This window comes from Mastigoproctus giganteus, chromosome 6, assembly GCF_048544385.1.
Source record: "Mastigoproctus giganteus isolate SK-2022 chromosome 6, ASM4854438v1, whole genome shotgun sequence".
In the NCBI taxonomy this organism is placed as follows: Eukaryota; Metazoa; Arthropoda; class Arachnida; order Uropygi; family Thelyphonidae; genus Mastigoproctus; species Mastigoproctus giganteus.
The window spans coordinates 101,549,232-101,570,407 of record NC_143580.1 but is presented as its reverse complement, the minus strand read 5'-3'; the positions used below and the strand labels follow the sequence as shown (position 1 = coordinate 101,570,407).

At 37.8% G+C, this 21,176-nt stretch overlaps 1 protein-coding gene and 1 non-coding gene across 2 annotated transcripts in view; one reads left to right on the top strand and one right to left on the bottom strand.

The window, feature by feature from the left end:
• LOC150084478 (uncharacterized) overlaps positions 1-21,176 on the bottom strand; it is an 804,913-nt gene that overhangs the window by 94,044 nt on the left and 689,693 nt on the right. The gene's annotated exons all lie outside the window — the stretch shown is intronic.
• Positions 12,965-13,027, top strand: LOC150084480 (small nucleolar RNA SNORD42). The gene has a single exon (XR_016547141.1). It is a non-coding gene; the product is annotated as a small nucleolar RNA SNORD42 (small nucleolar RNA).

Below are 21,176 nucleotides of genomic sequence, written 5' to 3'. Positions count from 1 at the left end.
CATTCAAAAAGTAGCACACACTTATAAAACTTTGATATATAGGTGAAGTAGTCTTAGCAGTTCCCTTCTGAGCTGAATCATTTTCACTAATTTGATCTCATTACTTTGCTGCTCTAGTCTGAGGCATGATTTCAGTTTAAATTAAAATTAAAAATACCAGCATTCCACAGTATGGGAATCATTTTCCATTTGCATTGCTAATTATTTGCAGTTGGCTCTATAAACATGCAGCAAGTAGCACAGTATAAAACTTCAGATGTGTAGGAAAACTGCTCTCAGCTCTTCTCAGCTGACACATTTCCGCCAATTTGAGTTCTTTGCTTTCCTGCTCTAGTCTTAGATATGATTTCATTTTAAAATTAAGTCTAAAATACCAGTATTCCACAGTATGCAATCATTTTAGATTTTCATTGCTAATTATTTGCAATTGGAGAAATATGGAGTCAAAAATTCTTTCTGGTTCTGTTATTGAATATCAAATGCATTACATACCTAATAATGGTGTAATTTTTTGTTGATCTGGTTTCAGCTTCATTATATAACATTTTTGTATAAAAAGACTGCTGTTAATAAAGACATTATTTGTTTACCAATACATGTTAGAATAAAAAAATAACATTACAAATGCATCATTTTGCTCCAAAAAAGATAAAGGTGTTGTTGTTGGCATGAAAGTTTCACGACACAAGGGCAACTGTGGTCAATTTTGCTCCAAAAAAGATAAAGGTGTTGTTGTTGGCATGAAAGTTTCACGACACAAGGGCAACTGTGGTCAATATGTGTCTGTCAGCGTCATTACGTTAATTTTAATGATTTAGGATGGATATATCAGAGTGTATTTATTATTCCTAGATGTTTAATATATATAAAGAGCTCACTTAGGTTTGCTTTGTCACCAAGTACATGAGAGAGGGTTAGAGGAGCTTGCAAGTTTGCTAATGATTGGAATGATGTGGTTCAAATGGCTGAATAGGATGGACAATCAATCAGGATGTGCCTTACTGTAACTTGTATCTGACAGACAGAGCAGAGCGGTGGATCTTCTCTTAAAAGTAAATGTTTCTGAGTGAGGAAGGTATGTCCAATGCGCAGTCTTGTTAATATAACTTCCTCCTGTCTATTTGTATGTGAGCTCGATCGCCACAAACATAGATCTTTTTTTATTCTGCGAAGTTTATTGCACGATTGGTCCCTCCAAAGTTGTTTCCAGATGGAAGTATATTTGGTACGAAATACATCCCTATAATCTGTAAATGGTACAAACTGAAAGTTATCTTGTATATTAAGATCTGGATTTTTTGCGGCTTGGTCTGCATGATTATTTCCTAGAATTCCAGCATGGCTGGGAATCCAACAGATAGACACTTGTTTTCTTGCTTTATGCAAAACTCAGAGTTGTTTTTTGATATGCTGAATTATGGAATTTGAGGAATGTTTGCTGTTCTGTAAAGCTGCTACTGCACTAAGGGAGTCAGTATAGATTAGAGCAGGTAGAAGTTGATGCTGGGTAATATCATCCAGTGCTAGTTTAATAGCATATAATTCTGCTGTGAAAATACTGAAAACACGAGGCAAGGAGACAGATATAATATATTCCGGTAAAATTACTGCGGCACCTACCGAGTTGTTCGATTTTGAACCATCCGTGTAAATCTGATGAGTGTTTCTATTTTCAAAACTGTGTAGTGCATGGAGCTTCTGTATAACGATTGGAGAGATCTCTTTTTGATTCCTGTTTGTAAGATGTGATATGGATGTGATATGTGATATGGCACAGTCGGAATCCAAGGAGGTTCTGAGTTTATATCTACTGCAGAAATGTGCTGGAAATGTATTTCCCAAACTTGAGCTAAGTGTCTGAGGCGCAGTCCTACTGGTTTATTTTCATTTGGCTTGCAATCATAATTACTCGTCCATGGTGAATTGTGAATAATGGACCAATTTGGATGTGATGGTTGACCGTATATTTTTGCTGCATACATGCACAGTAGATAATCTCATCGAAGATGCAGTGGGGGTTCTGAAGCATCTGCATACAGGATGTAGATTGGTGAAGTTCTAAATGCTCCTAGAGCTATGCGGAGAGCATTATGGTGAATGGTATCTAGGCGACGTAAGATGCTCCTTCTTGCTGAAGCATATACAGGAGATCCATAATCTAAACGAGATCTAATCAAAGTTTTATATAATAGTAATAATGTGGACCTGTCGGCTCCCCAGGCCATTGAAGATACTGTGCGCAAGATGTTAAGTTTTAAGAGGCAACTAGTTCGAAGTCTGAGTATATGTTCGTGAAAGTTTAGTTTTCTATCTATTGTTAAGCCCAAAAAGGAGAAATTTTGAACAACAGGTAGAGCAATTTTATTTAAGTATAAGGCCGGTTCAGGATGAAGACCACGCATTTTTCAAAAGTGTATAACAACTGATTTTTTCTCAGATATTCTATATCCATTATTTTGAGTCCATACTTCTATTTTGTTTATGGATAATTGCAGCTGTCGTTCAATTGTGTTCATGCTTTGTGATTGAAATGAAATGGAAAGATCATCTGCATACATATATATTTCCGATGGTGGGGGTATAACCTTTGTGATATTGTTCACCCGCAGTGCAAACAGGGTTGCACTTAATACTGAGCCCTGGGGAACCCCTTCCTGTTGTATATAGATTGTAGATAAACAGCCTTTATATCGTACCTGAAATGTTCTGTCGGCAAGAAATTTTCTATAAATTGTGGAAGTTGTCCTCTGTATCCTAATTGAAATAGATTTCGTAGAATTCTGAATCTCCATGTTGTGTCAAAGGCTTTTTCAAGATCTAGATTTACCATCACCATATGCTGCTTTCTTATAAATGAGTTTCTAATATGAAGTAAGCTATATGTATAATTTCATGTACACCAATGCTAGGAGTATAGTAAATAAATTTGATGAATCTGAGGTGCTGGTCAAGGCATCAAAGGCAGATATTGTTGGGATATCAGAGATGTAGTGTCACACCAATACAGTGCATTCCGGTTAACTGGGGCAGCTGCTTATTTGGGGCAAAATATGAAGAACAGAAACAAAACAAATATTTAGTCTGAATTTGTTCTGCTTATATGGGCCAACTTGCCGCTTAATTGGGGCAATGAAGGTCGTGATTGAACAATAAACTATATTTAGATGGTGTGCACAAACATCTAAATATAGTTTATTGAACAATAAACTAATTTAGATGGTTCGTGACAAAGAGATCATGCGGGCAGCAGCTGAGTCACTTATTGCAAAGTAGTGCTGTACAGTGGCTGTTTTACATTTGTTCTGTGTCATGGTAATTGAATTCTGAAGAAATTTTGTTTCCAGTTGTTTACGATCACACTAGGTACATATATATACATCTTGTGGGTTAGAATAGATTAAACACTGTACCAAACAGTGCACTGATTTTGGTTCCCCCCCCCCCTTTTTTCAGTACATTTAAGACCCCTGTCAAGATGCCACGTAAAGATTTGTCGCTTTCAGAAAAAAATCGCTATTCTTGACAAGATAAAAAGTCAACCTCCTAATATCAGTCATCATCAGCTGGGAGATATTAAAGGTGACAAAATCTACAATTTCACAACTGCTACAGCAACAAGAAAAACTTAGAGAGGAGTGGACGTTGCACGTGAATTTAAAGAAAACATCTCATAAGCAAAAGAGGGAAGGCAAAGATCCAGACATCGAAGATGCTTTGAATCAATGGTTTTCCACTGTATCTAAATGAGGAGTGTGTGTAAGCGGCCCAATGCTAAAAATGAAGTCAGAAGAGTTGGCCAAAAAGCTAGGTCACGTAAATTTCATAGCAGCGGATGGTTTGTTGTCTCGATGGAAGTGTAGACATGACATTAGTTACAAAAAACACATGGCGAGAAGGACAGTGCTGATGCTACGAGTGCTGAGCAATGGAAATCTGAAAAACTGCCAGTTACTTAATATATTTAGTGGGGATGACATTTACAATGCCGATATTATCGTGTTACGCCGGATGGTTCCCTCAGCTATCAACACATAACACTGCCCGGTTCAAAGAAAACAATGGATCGTGTAACAGTGTTGTGCTGCTCAAACCTGTCGGGAAATGATAAACTTAAACTTTTGGTTATTGGTAAAAAATGCTAAACCTCGTTGTTTCAAGGGGCTTACAATAGGCAGTTTGCCAGTTTTGTATTATGCCAATAAGATGGCGTGGATGACCACATATATTTTTACGCAATGGCTAACGAACTGGGAAGCAGTACTGCAATGGCAGTCCAGAAAAATTCTGTTGATATTGGACAACTGCACAGCACGCTCTAATGTAGCTGGTTTAAAAAACTATTGAACTGGAATTTTTACCCCCTAACACCACATCCCTGATACAGCCTATGGACATGGGAATTATAAAAAATTTGAGACCTATTATCGCGAATAGCTGGTTAATCATATCCATGAAGCAATTGAGGAAAATCTGCTGACATCATCTTCAAAATCAATAGAGGTTAGTGCAAAAGTTTCGATGTTAAAAGCTATACAATTTTTTGCTGATAGCTGGTGAGGAATAAGCAGCAAAACAATTCGGAATTGTTTTGCTAAATGTGGTTTCACAACTAATTGTGATTCAGATGCTATAACCTGTACAGAAAATGAAATGGCTTTGGAACTGCAACAGGTCCAAAACTGTGAAGAATTTTTAACGATTGACGATAACCTTCAATGCCACGATGAAAATGAAGATTATGAGGAAACGATTATTGAATAAATTGAGGAAAAACACTCAGGGACATCCAAAAGACCAAGAAAATGATGATGATGATATACCTAAGCGAGTGACTAACCAGAATGCCAGGAAATGTAGCGCTGAATTGAGATGTTATTTCATGCAGGAAGGCAATGAAGGCAGTCCTTTATCAGCATTAGATATCTGCGGCAACTTTGTTCAATTGCAGTCCATAAAGAGAACACGTCCAGGTATACTTCATAATTTTTTTCAAAGTAAGAACCCTTAAGTAATGTGTAACCAGTGCTCGACACGGACATTATTCTGTACTGTATCTTCATTTTACATATGTACATTTTGTTTGCTTTTAGCTTTAGTTATTTTTAAATAAATGTTTGTACCAATATAACTTAAATACAGTGTGCTTTCTTTAAATGCCACATTCCCTTTATTTTATTCATACCTTTTTTGCCTCCATTAGAATGTGCTTTTCAGCTCATTAAAATTTTGCTTAATTGGGGCAGCTGCTTAATCGGGACAAAGTGATTTGTCCCGATGTATCCCAATTAACCAGAATCGACTGTATATTGAATGCAGAATTCGAATTTGGGGAGTACAATATGTACTGAAAGGATAGAAAGGGAGGAGGGATTAGGTTGTTAGTTAAGAAACACATAAAATCTAAGGAAGTGGATCCAGTTGACATGGGTGGACAATGCAATTTTGAGTCAATTTGGTGTGAAATAACCACCGGGAAAGCAAAATTAAGAGAAGCGTGTTATGGGCCAAATGATTCAGATGAGTACAACGAACAACTGTACAGATAAACAGAGTGAGCGAGTACACCATAATGTCTTATAATGGGTATTTTAACTTCCCAGATATAGACTGGAACTAGTGGGTTGGTCACTCGCACAATAGCAACGCTTTTATGGATTTATTGGATGAATGTTTTCTACAGCAGCATGTTAGAGAGGCACAAGAGGGAATAACACACTTGATCTGATTATCAGTAGTGATTATTCATGCATTAAGAATTTCCAGATAACGGAACCACTAGGGGGCAGTGAGCACAGTGTACTGATGTGGGATTTACTTAAAGATGTAACTACCACCAGGGGTAAAGGGAAGGGTTTTTGCTTTCGTAAAGGCGACTACACTGGTCTCGGAGATTTTTTAGGTTCTATACAGTGGGACCAACTGATGCTGTTACCAACAGCAAATTCTAAATGGGAAACATTCAAGGAAGTAATTTTTGGAAGCTACTAGGCTTTTTGTTCCAATTAAGAAATACTGCTTTAAGTTTAGGCCCAAACGGATGTCAGATGAACTAATGAGGCTTGTGGCAGAGAAGAAAAAAAGCATGGGATTCACATAAATTGTCAGGCGACACAGAAGCCAATGGTAGATACAAGCTTGTCTGTAATCAAGTCACAAAGGAGGTTAGGCAGGCGAAGGCAGATTATGAAAAATCTTTGACAAAGGATGCAAAGAAAAAGAGTAGAGACTTCTGTTATTCAAGGATGAGAGGGCCAGATGTTTATCAAACTCTAACAAGGAGTTAAATGATATTGTAATAACTGAGAGAAAAGTGCAGGAGATATTGTTGAAGTTAACAAGAAAGGCGTCTGGGGTAGATCGGATCTATCCAGTTATATTAAAGGAGGTGGCAAAGGAAGTAAGCAAACCCTTAATCATAATTATGAGAGCATCCTTGGACTCGGGGGAAGTCCCCACGGAGTGGAGATGTGCAAATGTATCTCCAATTCAGAAAGGGGGATCAAAAGGTGACACGAGTAATTACAGACCTGTTAGTTTAACATCTGTTTCAGATAAAATAATGGAGTCACTAGTGAAAAAAGCATTGAAGGATCATCTAAACAAGACAGCAGTAATAATTCAACAGCATGGGTTTGTCAAGGGGAAGTCTTGTCTGACCAATTTGACTGGATACCATGATGTGGTCACATAGGAACTGAATGCAAAAAAATAATTTTATATTGTAAGAACTATTCTTACATATATATTAGGAATTTAAAATTTACCATATTTTTGGAAAATATCTAATGTTTAAAACAGATAAGCACTCAGCAGATTTGCTTGCGCTGTGTAGATTCAAAAGGGACCGGATTAGCGTAGCAGCAGGAGGGGCGCTGACCGAACTGTAATACAATGGGTAGGCCAGTTTTGATGCGGCTTTTGTTTACAGAATGTAGGGCTGTACCAAACTTACGGGAGGAGGGGACAAAAGAACACCCATACCCTAGAACGGTTTCGGACTCCATCAGAAAAGGAAGACTCAAGATCAGAGAGCACACCGTGTTCGAGCTGTAAACAAAGTACAAACAGGCAGACACGGAAGGCACTCAATAATTTCAAGGGCGGTAACTTGAAAGGAAGCGTGATGGAAGAGGTAAGTGGTAGCAGGCATCCCAGATAAAATTCTAGTGATGATGTAGCGCCCAGATGTTCTCGACACAAAGAAGGGAGCTCGACCTACCAGACGCAGGTCGAGACGACGTAGAAAAAAGAATTAAGAAATGAGCGAATGAAATTAAGGAGAGATGGAGGACTACCAAATGATTGGATGAAAAATACGGAAGAGAGTTTGAAACAAAAAGGTGATGCAGAGAGGAGACGAGAGCCCAAGAGTCGGAGTCCTGAAACCTGAAAGGAAAGGATCCGGAGGAGAATCCCGGGGAGAGGCGTGAGAGAGTGGCGGAAAGATATTTTGGGAGTGCGGGAAACGCGTACAGAAAGTCCGATTATGATAGTTTAGTGGGTAAAGGTAATAGCGAAAGGCAGTATGATCAACGTAAGGAAAGCCAGTTCGAACTTTTAACGGAAGAAAAAAACAAAACAGTAGCCCTGAGTGTGGGAAGATCGACGTGGAGGCAGAAAAGAGCCGTAAGCCTAGCGGATCAGCTGAAGCCCAAGCTGGAGAGGAAGCACCTGTGAAGGACCAGAAATCAACTACTCTTCCAGGTAGAGGGGAAAGAGATCAAGTAAGTCAGTTTAATGAATTTTATTAACGAGAATGGTATTGTAAAGAAATCCATGGGAGAAAATTGGACAGGACAGTTTGAGAAGTATTGTAACGTGATGACTACTATATTGTAAGGATAGGAATAAGATATAATAGAAATATAGAGAGAGAAAGAGAGTGAGTGAATGTTACTTATCTGTGATTAGAGGTATTGATAAGAAACTTAATTAATGTGTTAAAAGTAAAAGAGTTGTTATCATGAATTGTCTAATTGCTATTAATGGAGTGAATTGTATTCAGTAGAAATTTCCTCCATAGAGTATGTAAGAGAGAGTGAAAAATTATTGGAGTTATTCAGTATATGTTTGTAAGGTTATATATATATATGACCATATAAAAGTGTATAGGATAGAATATTTAAGATTTTGTATTGAGAACACAGTGGAAGTTTATGAATTGTTTAAGAAGAGTGATTAAGGGAGGACACCATTTCATGTATAATCATAATTACTTGTAAAATAATAAGAGGAGTTTACCTCAATATAGTATGTAGAACACTTCCGTATGATACCCTCCAGAAATTAAAATGGAAAAAACGAAAAAATCGACAACTATATTGAGGTAAACTCTTATTATTTTACAAATATTATTATCAACGTAGAACGTATTGAGTATCACAGCTCTGATTCATACTAACTAAATAATAATTACTGTGTTGAAAAAAGTTTTGATATCATGAATAATTTAGAATGTGTAAATAATTGTTGTACAAATGGTAAATAAATCCTTGTAATGTTAATATCCCTTGTTTCATCTTAATAGACTGACACCTCAGAGCTATAATTAGTAGTATGAACTATCCAAGCTAGGGAAGCTAGTATAAAGAGAAAAATAATAAAATAAAGTCCTCAGTACTTGGATCTTCTGATTAACAAACAAGATAAAATCAATGAAAATAATATATTATGCAGCAGGTAGCATGTGGGCCTTGGAAGGGAAGTGAGGACCCCCCCTGTTTAAAGGAATAAAGAAATAAAAACAACAGCCTTTGTGGTTCCAAGGTAAAGGGGGAAAGAAATAGCCAAGAGTATAGATTAGAATAAAAATATATAAATAAGGATAAATAGTTAAGGATAGATTATAGAAAAAAAAATATATGTAAAGGGACAAACAATATAAAAATATATAAAGTTAAAGATCCTTTATTCATAATCCCTCCCCCCCCACAATATCATATACTTAGATTTCAGGAAAACTTTTGATACTGTTGCACATGGAAGACTACTGCACAAATTGGAGCAGTATGGCATTAAGATGGCAAGTTGTTACAATGGATAAAAGGATGGTTGAGTGGGAGAAGATAGAGTGGTGGAGCAATATGGCTTTAGTTGCTAATGCTGCTCTAAACCAAATAACAACAACAACAATAGAGAGTGGTAATCGATGGGTACTGCTCAACATGGACTTATGTTATTAGCGGCATCCCTCAGAGTTCGGCGTTGGACCCATTGTTGTTTTGTATATTATCAATGATATTGATGAAGGTTTATCAAATTTAATGTCAAAGCATGCAGATGATACAAAGGATGGCAGGGTTGTTAATAACAGTAATCACAGCATGCTACTGCTGCAACAGGATTTGGAAAAGTTGGGTAGATGGGCTGAGAAATGACAACTGCAGTTTGACATTGACAAATGCAAAGTACTGCATATGAGTAGCAGTAACCCCAGAGAACTGTACCAACTATGTAGTATTACACTCAGGGCAGTGGAGAATGAAACAGACCTAGGGGTAATTGTGCAATCAGATATGAAGTTTTCTGAACAGTGCAGACAGGCTGCCAGAGTCTGCTAGGTTGTGGGGTCTTGTCAATGACATACAGGAATTTTGCAAGCATGGATAAGGAGGTAATTATCCCCTTGTACAAGGCAATGGTCAAGCCACACCTTGAGTACTGCATACAGATCTGGAAGTATTATTTTAGGAAGGATGTAGTGTTGCTAGAACGAGTACAGAGAAGGGCAACAAGACTGGTGAAGGGAACAATGGGGTGCTCTTGTGAAGACAGGCTTAAGTTCTGCAACTGGCAACTTCTGGAGACTAGTCACCTGTGAGACAATCCGAGTGAGGTATATAAGACCTTGAATGGATTCAGCAGGCTTAATGCTAATGGGATTCTTCCTCTTGGTAAGATTACAAACATGAGGGGGCATAAAATCAAACTGAGGAAAGACAGTTGTAGAATAGATGTGCAGAAGTTTGCCTTTAGCCAGTGGGTAGTTAATTGCTGGAACAAACTTCCATCTGTTGTTGTGGAAGTTGATAGCTTAAATAAATTCTAGACAAACATTTCAAATGAATGGATCAGTAAAATGGGAAGGGATTTTTTTTTGTTTGTTTGTTTGGTTGATGGTGTATGAGCTTGCTTTCTTGCATCATGTGCCTCTACTAATGCTAATAAGCTCTAAAAAGTAGAGGATGAATCACATTGGTACAACTGATATCGATGGTTCAACTGCTTATGATTCTGCTCAGGTTGCTAGCAAACTGAATGACTATTTTGCATCTACATTCACACATGATGAATTCTTTAGGAAAGTGGATTGAAGTAGCATTAGCATTAGTAGAGGCATTTGATGCAAGAAAGCAAGCTTATGCAGCATCAGCCAAAAAAAAAAAAAAAAAAAAAAAACCACTTCCACTTTACCCCTCTGTTCGTTCAAAATACCTGTCCAGCTGAGCCTTAAACTTATTTAGGCTATCAACCTCCACCACAAGGGATGGAAGTCTGTTCCACCAACCAACCACCCGCTGGCTAAAGGCAAATTTCCGCACGTCTATCCTACATCTGTCTTTCCTCAATTTGAATTTATGCCCTCTCAGGTGATTTTTCTGAGCTAGAGGAAGAATTCCATCAGCATTGAGCATGCTTAAACCATTCAAGGCTTTATACACCTCTATCAGATAAAGTAGTTTATTAAACTGCAATAGGAAGCTGAATGATTCTGTAATAACTAAGAAGAAAATGGAATAAAAACTGTTGAAGTCGAACTTAAAAAAAGTGTACCTGTGGTAGATGGGATCTATCAACTTATATTAAGGGTGGCAGATAACAAGGTAAGCAAACTATCAGCCATAAATATGAGAGCCTCTTTGGATTCAGAGGAAGTCCCCATGGACTGGAGATGTGTAAATGTATCCCCAATTCACAAAAGGGATCAAAGAGTGACAAGAGAAATTACAGACCAGTAGGGTTGTAGTAGGAACAGCAGCGACTCAGGTCAAATTACTCAGTGTATATTATCTATAAATTGTATTCTGAAGTTGATTTTCTGTTTATTGGACGAAAAATCTGAATTTCAGGAAGGAAAAAAATAATGCTACTCTTGCTGGACTTGATTCTGACTAACTTAGCAACATTGTGAAAAAGGCCCATAAAAAATTCCTCCTGTTATTGCACAATGGATAAAAGGATGGTTGAATGGGAGAAGACAAGAGAGTGGTAATCAATGGACACTGCTCTTTATGGACCAATTAGTATTAGTAATGGCCACATGGTGCAAGAAAGCCTATGGCTTATGCTGAAACAGCAAAAAAAAAAAAAAAAAAACCCGAATAAAACAATGAATAAAAAAAATAATATAAATAACAATAATAATAATTAATTAAAGAAAAGGAAATTAAACCTATCATCATATGCACTTCCCTGACCCGAAGGTACTATCCAGGTGACCTTTGAATTTCCCCAAACTGTCAGCCTCTACCACCCATATAGGCAACTTATTCCAGTAATTTATAACTCGCTGGCTAAAATAAAACTTCCTGCAGTCCAATCTAAACATTTCCCCCCGTAACTTGAATTTATGTGCCCTAGTTCTAACATCATCAAATTTCTTCTAAGGTGTCTAGTTTCCAAACTCTGCAACCTACATATTCAAAGTCGTTCTTCATAAGAATGCCCCCTTTGCCGATCTCACCAGGCGAGTTACCCGCCTTTGCACCCTTTCAAGAAGCTCGATGTCTTTCTCTAGGTGCAGTCTCCATACTTGAACACAGTATTCCAAGTGTGGTCTAACAAAAGCCTTATATAATGGGATTATCACATCCCTATCTCTACTTGCAAAAGTTCAATAGATCATTGAAAGGACACCATGGGCTTTCCTTGGAACCTGTTTACAATGCTCAAAGTATTTCATGTCTGACCGTATCATAACACCCAAGTCCCTTTCCTCCAGTACTGGGTTTAGTTGAAGTCCACCAAGTGAATAAGTTATTTTGGGATTACTGTTTCAGGTGTAATACCTTACACTTTGTTGGATTAAAGCATAGCTGCCATTTTTCAGACCATTCCTGAAGTCTATCTAGGTCTCTCTGAGGAAGCTCAGCTTGACAGTGATCATTAACTACTCTACCAATTTTAACATCATCAATCAGTCGTTTGGTCAATGTTATTAGTGGAGTTCCCCAGGAGTCCATGTTGGGCCCATTGTTGTTTTCTGTATTTATGAATGATATTGAAGAAGATATATCAGGCTTAATGTCCAAGCTGCAGATGATATGAAGGTTTGTAGAGTTGTTAATGACAGTAAGGATGATATGCTACTGCAACAGGATCTAAAAACGTTGAGCAGATGGCCTGAGTGGTAGCAACTGAAGTGAAGTTTAATATTGACAAATTCAAAATACTGCATATGGATAGCAGTAACCCCAGAGTAACATACCAACTGTGGGGTACTACACTCAATGTAGTGAAGAATGAAAAGACCTGGGGGTAATTGTGCAATCAAATATGAAGTTTTCTGAGCAGTGCAGATGGACTACAAGAGTATCTCATTTGGTCTTGTCAATGATAAATAGCAGTGGTTTTCTCAAACTGTGCATCGCGATGCCCTGGGGAGGTGCCATAATTTACTAGTGGTGTCCCGGACGATGTAATAGTTTATGAAAGATTTCCACAGTAAATATTAAAATGTATTTAGAATGATTTTTTTATATTAGATATCAACTACTATTTGATCTGTATTATTAATGTAAATAACCACACATTCAAAGTACAATCAATCATTTGGTCTAAGTGTATGTGGATTTAGAATCACATACGAATGTTAACATTTTACATATGGTGAGTTACTGGTAGTGTAGCTTATATTAGACTAGTGTTGTGCATATGTTAAAAGTAACTATATTAAAAAAAAAAAAAAAACAGTGTTACGTCGCGTACTTGTTTCTTGTTTTTCAATTTATTATTTTTTTTATTGTTGACCATGATGGAAAAAATTTTAATATGAATAAAAACTGTGATTTAAACAAAACAGAGTCAAAAGACAAAGGAAACAGAAATATAGAAAATATGATGACAGTTATTTAAACTTTGGATTCAAATGCACAATAGTGGACAATGAAGAACATCCTCAATGTGCTATCTGCTTCAATGTGTTGGCTGCAGAGAGCATGCTTCCCAACAAATTGAAATGACACTTAGAAAGTGTTCACATCAATTTGGTAGATAAACCTCGCAAAATTTTGCCCACAAATTGCAAGGAATGAATGCACAAAAAATACATTTTTGAAGCAAATTAGCATCCCCAAAAAACCTCCTATAGAATCATACAAGGTTGCATTTTGCTACTCTAAATGAGCTTATTTTACCAGCAGCAATTAATGTGGTTTCTATAATGATTGGAGAATCTGAAGCTAAACAACTCTTAAATGTGCATTGTCAGATGACACTATCAATCGCCAAATACAAGATATTGCTGAAGATATAAATTAATTAAAAAATTAAAAGGCAATGAATTTGGCATTCAGCTGGATGAAGCAACTGATAGCCACAATGAAGCCCATCTAATATGTTGTGTACGGTTTACAGACAGTGATAAATTTGTTAAAGACCTATTGTTCTGCAAAACTATTAATCACGGTATGAAAGCTGAAGATTTGTTCGTAGATACTTTCATGGCTGAAAACAAAATTGGCTGGACCAGATATGTTGGCATTTGTACAGCTGGTAGTCATTCCATGTCAGGTTATCAGACTGGACTACAAGTGCTTATATGTAAGAAAGCACCTAATGCAGTGTGGTCACACTTCATTATTCACAGAGAAGCACTTGAATCTCAATATCTGAGCCCCACTCTAAACAAAGTTCTACAAACAGTAATTGAAATAGTGAGATTTATCAAAACACGTCCACAGAAGACAGACTGTTTTAAATATATTGACATGGAGACTGAGTATACTTCTTTACTATACATTTGTAACTCTCGCTGGATTTCTCGTGGCAATGTCATATCACACATATATGAACTGAGAATGGAGTTCCATTCATATCTTCTCAAAGAATCCCACTGTAATGCTGAAGACTTTGTAAACAATGATTTTGTTTCTAAGTTGTTTATCTTTGTGATATTTTTGATAAAAATATTCAATTAATTCAAATTCACATAATTTATCTCTTCAAGGAAATGACACCAATATTCTACAACTGTCAGACAAAGTTTTAGCCTTTAAACTTTGGAAGAAAAAAAATAAAAGAAGGTAAAATGATTCCTTCCCACTTTTACATTCAATTTTTTACATCAAAATGAAGAATTAAAATCAGTAATTGTTGAGCATTTATCACAATCCATGCACATTTGAGAAATAGTTTACAGAAAATTTTGAAGAGTACATACAGATTAGAGGTCCCTTCAATACAAAGTCTCCATCAAATTTATCTACTGTTGAAGAAGAACAATTTGTTGGTCTCACATCAGACTTCACACTGAAAGCAAAGATTTCATTGTTATCTTTACATAATTGTTGGTGTTTAGCAAAACACGAATACCCAGAATGTAGGAATTAAACTTTGCGAATACTAGTGCCATTTGCAAGATCTTACCTTTGTGAAGTTGGGTTTTTGGCATTGGGGGTCATTAAATCGAAGTACAGATCACAATTAAATGTTGAAAAAGAAATATGTGTCGCCATTTCTTTTTCTAGGTTTGATGAATTATGCAATAAAAAGCAAGCTTATACATCACATTAATGTTTTCTAAGAATAAATTAATATCTTGATTATTATTTCATGTTAACAATTATTGTATTAACATATTAAAAATAAGAAATTGCACAATTATAGACGTTTTACTTCAATGGAAGCACAGGGAAAATTTTACAAGTCAAGGGAGGCATGGGCTCAGAAAGTTTGGGAACCACTGATATATAGGAATTTTGCTAGCAGGGATAATGAGGTGATTATCCCCTTGTATAACACAATGGTCAGGCCACACACTGAGTACTACATCAGAGAAGGGCAAAAAGATTGGAGAGGGAAACAAAGGGTTGCTGTTACCAAGATAGGCTTAAGTTCTGCAAATTGAAGCACTGGAGACTAGGCACCCATGGGGTGACCAGATGGAGGTATTAAAGCCTTGAGTGGTTTGAGCAGGCTCACTGCTGATGGGATTCTTCCTCTTGCTCAGATTCCACACCTGAGGGTCATAAATAAAAAATTGGGGAGATACAGTTGTAGAATAGATGTGTGGAAATTTGCCTTTAGCCAATAGGATGCTAATTGTCATTGTGCAAGTGACAGCTTAAATAAATTGAAGGCTAGACAAACTTTTGGAGTGAATGGATGGGTGAAATGGGAAGGTTTTTTTTTTTTTGGCTATATATGCTTGGTATCTTGCATCATATACATCTACTAATGCTAATGCTAAAAACCCAGGTCTTTTCCACCTAGTGTGGGGAGGACGGCCATCCTATCAGGTGTGCTACACACGATGGCACAGACCTGTTAGCTTCTGTTCCAGAGAAAATAATGAAGTAATTGGTTAAAGAAGTAATGCAGGATCATCTAGACAGAAGTGCAAAAAGTGCAAACACTTCCTAGTTCATTTCACAAATATACATGGTCTCACTGATGTCAATTTCCACTTACAGTCTGGCAAACCCCATGTACTTTTCTGACAGAATCTCAGTCATTGTGATATGCTGAATCAACAACTGCTCATCTCACTTACCGAAATTATTCGTTGTATGATTCCTTTCGCCTCAAATGTGGTACTTGTGCATATGTCCGTTCTGACATCCCATGTCAGAGATTTGGTAATTTGCAATCTCCTCTTTTTGATTTTCTCTGGCTTAAACTCTCTTCATTCTGTCAGATTCATCTGTTGTCTCTACCGTTCTCCCAAATCCACTAATCACTTGGAACTCATTGACTTCCTCTCATTGCAACTTGACTTTCTCCAGGCCAACTTTCCTAACAGTGAGGTAATTTTCCTTGGTGAATTTAATGTTCACAACTCCAGCTGGTTTCTGTTTTTTAGTCACACAGACACAAATGGTTGAGATGCTTTTGAGAAACTGGTTTAGGCTTTTGTTATTACTAATGACCTCTCACAGATTTTTTTTTTTTTTTTTTATGTAAACCCCAAACACGAGAGGTATTAGTTCCTATGGTACTTAGTACCGTGCTTGGGTTGGAGACTGAAAAGACGAAAGAAGATATTTGTTGATATTGGACTTGAACTTCTGTAGACTGTAATTTTCAGGAAATACGTATGAAGGAAGGTTGTTCCAGAAAACGGCAGTTGAATGAATAAACGAGGAAGATGAAAAGTTGGTTCTGTGAGTTTGAGGTTGGACAGTAAATGGATGTTGGCTGGTGGCAGCATGTGTTCGGACTGTTTTGAAAGAGAGAGCGGGAATTATAGAAGCCAATTCAGAAGAACAGTGCCCATGGAAGTATCTGTAGAAGAGGCATGTAGCAGAAACAGTACATCTATGACACAGCGAGTGGAGAGACTCTGTTAGAGATGAATCATTAATTAACTTAACTGCCCTCTTCTGAATGGAATCAAGAAGCCTGAGAGAGGTTTTGGGGGCACCACTCCAGATGTGGGAACAATACTCCATGGCAGGGCGAATTTGCAATTTATACAGAGTGAGCAGCTGTTTGGAAGAAAAGTAATGCCGAGAGCAAAAGAGAAAACCAAGTTTTTTAGATGCAGAGGAAGCAATATTTGTAATGTGTTTGTGCCAAGAGAGATTAGAAGTCAGGGTAATCGCCAAAAGAGATATATCATTTTGCCTAGAAATCGGAGTGTCACTAAAGATAAGCATAGGAGCAGAAGAATCCTTTTGGCGAGATATAAGACAAAACTGAGTTTTAGAAGGATTGAAATCGACTAAGTTGTCTTTGCCCCACTGGAGAATTACCCGAAGATCGGCATTTAAGGAATTGGTAGCAGATTTTCGAGAAGTTGAAGCTATCATCGGCAAAACTATGGATAGGATTTCCAGTCAATGGAAGAAGGTCATTAATATACAAGAGGAAAAGAGTCGGTGAAAGAACTGAACCTTGGGGGACACTGGCATTAATGGAGAAGTTAGAAGACAGAGAGCCATCTACCATCACCCTCAGTGAGCGATCAGAGAGAAAACTGGATAACCAATTACTAAAAACAGTTGGCAAACCATAAGATGGAAGCTTGTTTAGAAGACCTTTATGCCAAACACGATCGAAAGCCTTTGATATAAAGAGTAGAAGTAATTGCAATGGGACGATAACTGGATGGTAGGGATTTGTCACCCTTTTTAGGAACTGGCTGGATATGAGCAAATTTCCAAGCAGAAGGAAAAATACCTTTGGAATAAGAAAGTGAAAAAAGGCAGCAAAGAATAGGGGTAAGTTCAGGAGCACAGGTTTTGAGAACAAGTGGAGAAATACCATCGGGACCCGGAGCTTTCTTAGCATCAAGATTTGTCAAAATCCTTCTGACATCCTTTTGACGGAAGACCACAGGAGGCATTGAATGGAGCGTGTTGGGAATGGTGGGAGGTGTTTTACCAAGATGATTAATACATGAGTTGGAAGAAAAAGTTAATTACAGTAATGGAGGTATGCTATTGCAACAGGATCTAGAAAAATTAGGCAGATGGACTGAACAATGGCAATTGAAATTCATTCTGGCAAACCCCAGTAATAGATAACATCCACAACTACTGGTACAAGAAGCTCACTCACTCACACACACACACCTAACCGACCAGTTCGCCGAATGATAAGCCACACAGAGACAATCCCAGAGTTTCTTACTTACTCCAGGAATCACATAAGTGAAAGCTAAAGATCAAAATACAAGAAACCTGGCAAAAGACAGGCCAATCACCTGTCTCTCAATGATGTACCAGATCATAACCAGTTGAATAACCAAGAAGATATCAGACCACTTTGAGAGACAGAACATTTTGACCAAACAGCAGAATGATACAAGCAGATGAGCAAAGGCTGTAAGGAGCAATTAACCAATGATGATACAATCATAGAGCAAGCATACAAGAAGCACCCAACCTGTACATGGCCTAAATCGATTATCACAAGATCTTCAAACTCCATGCCTCGTAGCTGGCTAATATAGATGTTGAAGATCTACAAAGTCAATATGACAGTGACAAACTTCCTAGAAGCAACCATGGTGAAATGGAATACCACCATCAAGGTTAAGAATATCATAACCAAACTGATCCCAAGAGGAGAGGCAATTTTTAGGGAGATGTCCTTAGCTCACTGTGGTTCTGTTGAGCACTCAATCCATGATCCACCGTGCTCAACAACAGCAAGTATGGACATAAACTCAAAGAAGTAAAAACCTGTATACTCTCTCCCACCTGATGTACATGGATGACATCAAGCTCTATGTGGCAACTGAGAAGAAACTCCAGCAAGTAATCCGGACTACTGAAGAATTCAGTAATGGTATCAGAAGGGAATTTGGTCTAGACAAATGCAAGATCCATGGATTGCATCAGAGAAAATTGATCAGCCAAAACTACCAGCTAAAGACTGGAAAAAAAAGAGATTGAAGCCATGACAGGAAGAGACCTACAAATAGCTGGGGATGATGTAGGCTCAGAAGGTAGAGCAAAGTGAGAACAAGGACTGCCTAACCAAAAATTACCACCAGAGACTCAGAAGCCTGCTCAAAGTAAACCTGAATGGAGGGAATGCAGTTAAAGCCATAAACACCTATGCAGTCCCACCGCTAACATACTTCATCAGGATATAGCTGGGGCTAAACAAAAACTTCGAGGTTAGCATTAGTACAGGCATATGATGCAAGAAAGCAAGCTTAGGCAGCATCAGCCAAAAAAAAAAAAAAAAAAAAACAAAAAGAAAAAAAAAAGAAAAAAAAACACTCCAATTTCACCCCTCCATTCGTTCCAAATACCTGTCCAGCTCAACCTTAAATTTATTTAGGCTATCGACTTCCACAACAAAGGATGGATGTTGTTGTTATTTGGTTTTTAGGAGCATTATCAACTAAGGCCATATTGCTCTGGGGATATGCGGTGGTCATTCCCTTACCTATCCACATCCTCTGTATTTGGTGGTCATGGGCTCGAACACCGGTCAAATCAAGAAGCGTGTGCTACGCACTGCCGCTCCTGCCCACCTGGCTATGGAGATGCCGACAAGGAATGGAAGTCTGTTCCACCAACCAACTACCCGCTGGATAAAGGCAAACTTCCACACATCTATCCACATCTGTCTTTCCTCAATTTGAATTCATGCCCTCTCAGGTGATTATTCTGAGCAAGAGGAAGAATCTCATCAGCATTGAGCTTGCTGAAACCATTCAAGGCTTTATACACCTCAATCCAATCACCTTGCAGGTGTTTAGTCTCCAGACACTGCAATTTGCAAAACTGCAGCCTTTCTTCGTAAGAGCAATCCTTCATTCCATTCACTAATCATGTTGCTCTTCTCTGTACTCATTCCAAAAGCTCTACATCACCTCCTTATCCCTGCTACAAAAATTCCTGTATATCATTGACAAGACACCATGAGCTACTCTTGCAGCCCATCTGCAGTGCTCAGAAAACTTCATATCTGCCTGCACAATTATCCCCAGGTTCTTTTCGTTCTCTACCACTGTCAGTATAGTAGCGAAGAGTTGATACGTTACTCTGGGGTTACTATTTCCCATATGTAAGTACTTTACATTTGTCAATGTTAAACTTCATTTGCTAACTCTCAGTCCATCTGCTCAACTTTTCTAGATCCTCTTGCAGCAGCGTAATGTCAGTAGTGTCCTTAACAACCCTGCCAACCTTTGTATCGTCTGCAAACTTGGACATTAAGCATGATATACCATCATCAATATTATTTATAAATACAGAAAACAACAATGGACCCAACACTGAACCCTGAGGGACTCCATTAATAACATAAGTCCACATTGAAACAGTGTTCATTGATTACCACTCTCTGTCTTCTCCCCCTCAACCATTCCTTTATCCATAGCAGCAATTTGCCACCAATGCCACATTGCTCCAATTTGATCAGAAGTCTTCCATGTGCAACAGTATCAAAAGCCTTTCTAAGATATAATATCAAAGTTATTCCCTGCATCCAGTTCCTTTGTGACCACATCATAGTATCCAATGAAATTGGTCAAGCAAGACTTTCCCTTAACAAAACCATGCTGTGTCCCAGCTATTACTAAAGTCTTGTCTAGATGATGTTGCAGTGCTTCTTTAACCAGTGCCTCCATTAATTTTCCTGGAACAGAAGTTAAACTAACAGGTCTATAATTGCTTGTGTAGCCTTTTGATCCTCCTGTGTGAATTGGGGTCACATTTGCATATATTCAGTCCATGGGTACCTCCCCCTGAGTCCAAATAATTATGGCTAAGGGTTTGCTTACTTCCTTTGCTGCCTCTTATAATATAACTGGATAGATCCCATCCACCCCGGATGCCTTTTTTATGTTTATCTTCAACAATTTCTCCTCCACTGTCCTCTCAGTTATTAGAAAATCATCTAGCTCACTGCCAGAGTTTAACTCACCTCTGGCATTTCCCTCCCTGAATAACTCCTCATGGGTGAATGTAGATGCAAAATACTCATTTAGTTTGTTATTCACCTGAGCAGGATCATCAACAGTTGAACCATCAATATCCAGTTGACCAATCTGATTCATCCCTTTCCTTCTACAGTTTACATAGGTAAAGAACTCGTTTCTGTTTTTCTTTGCATCCTTTGCCAAGGATTTATTATAATCTGCCTTTGCCTGCCTAATCTCCTTTGTGACTTGGTTACAGACCAGCTTATATCTATCATAGGCTTCCGTTTCACACATTAATTTATATGTATCTCATGCGTTTTTTTTCTCTGCCATATGAACTAATGAGACATATGGCAGAGAAACAATATTTCTTAGTTGGTATGTAAAGCCTAGAAGCTTCCAAGATAAATTCTTTGAATGCTTCCCAATTTGAATTTCCTGTTGGTAACATCATCAGTTGGTCCCACCGTATAGAATTTAAATACTGTCTCAAACCACTGTAGTCGCCTTTGCGAAAGCATTCCCTTAATCCTTAATGGTAGTTACCTCTTTGAGTAAATCCCACTTTAGCACACCGTGACCACTGCCACCTAGTGGTTCCTTTATCTGCAGATTCTTAATGCATGAAGAA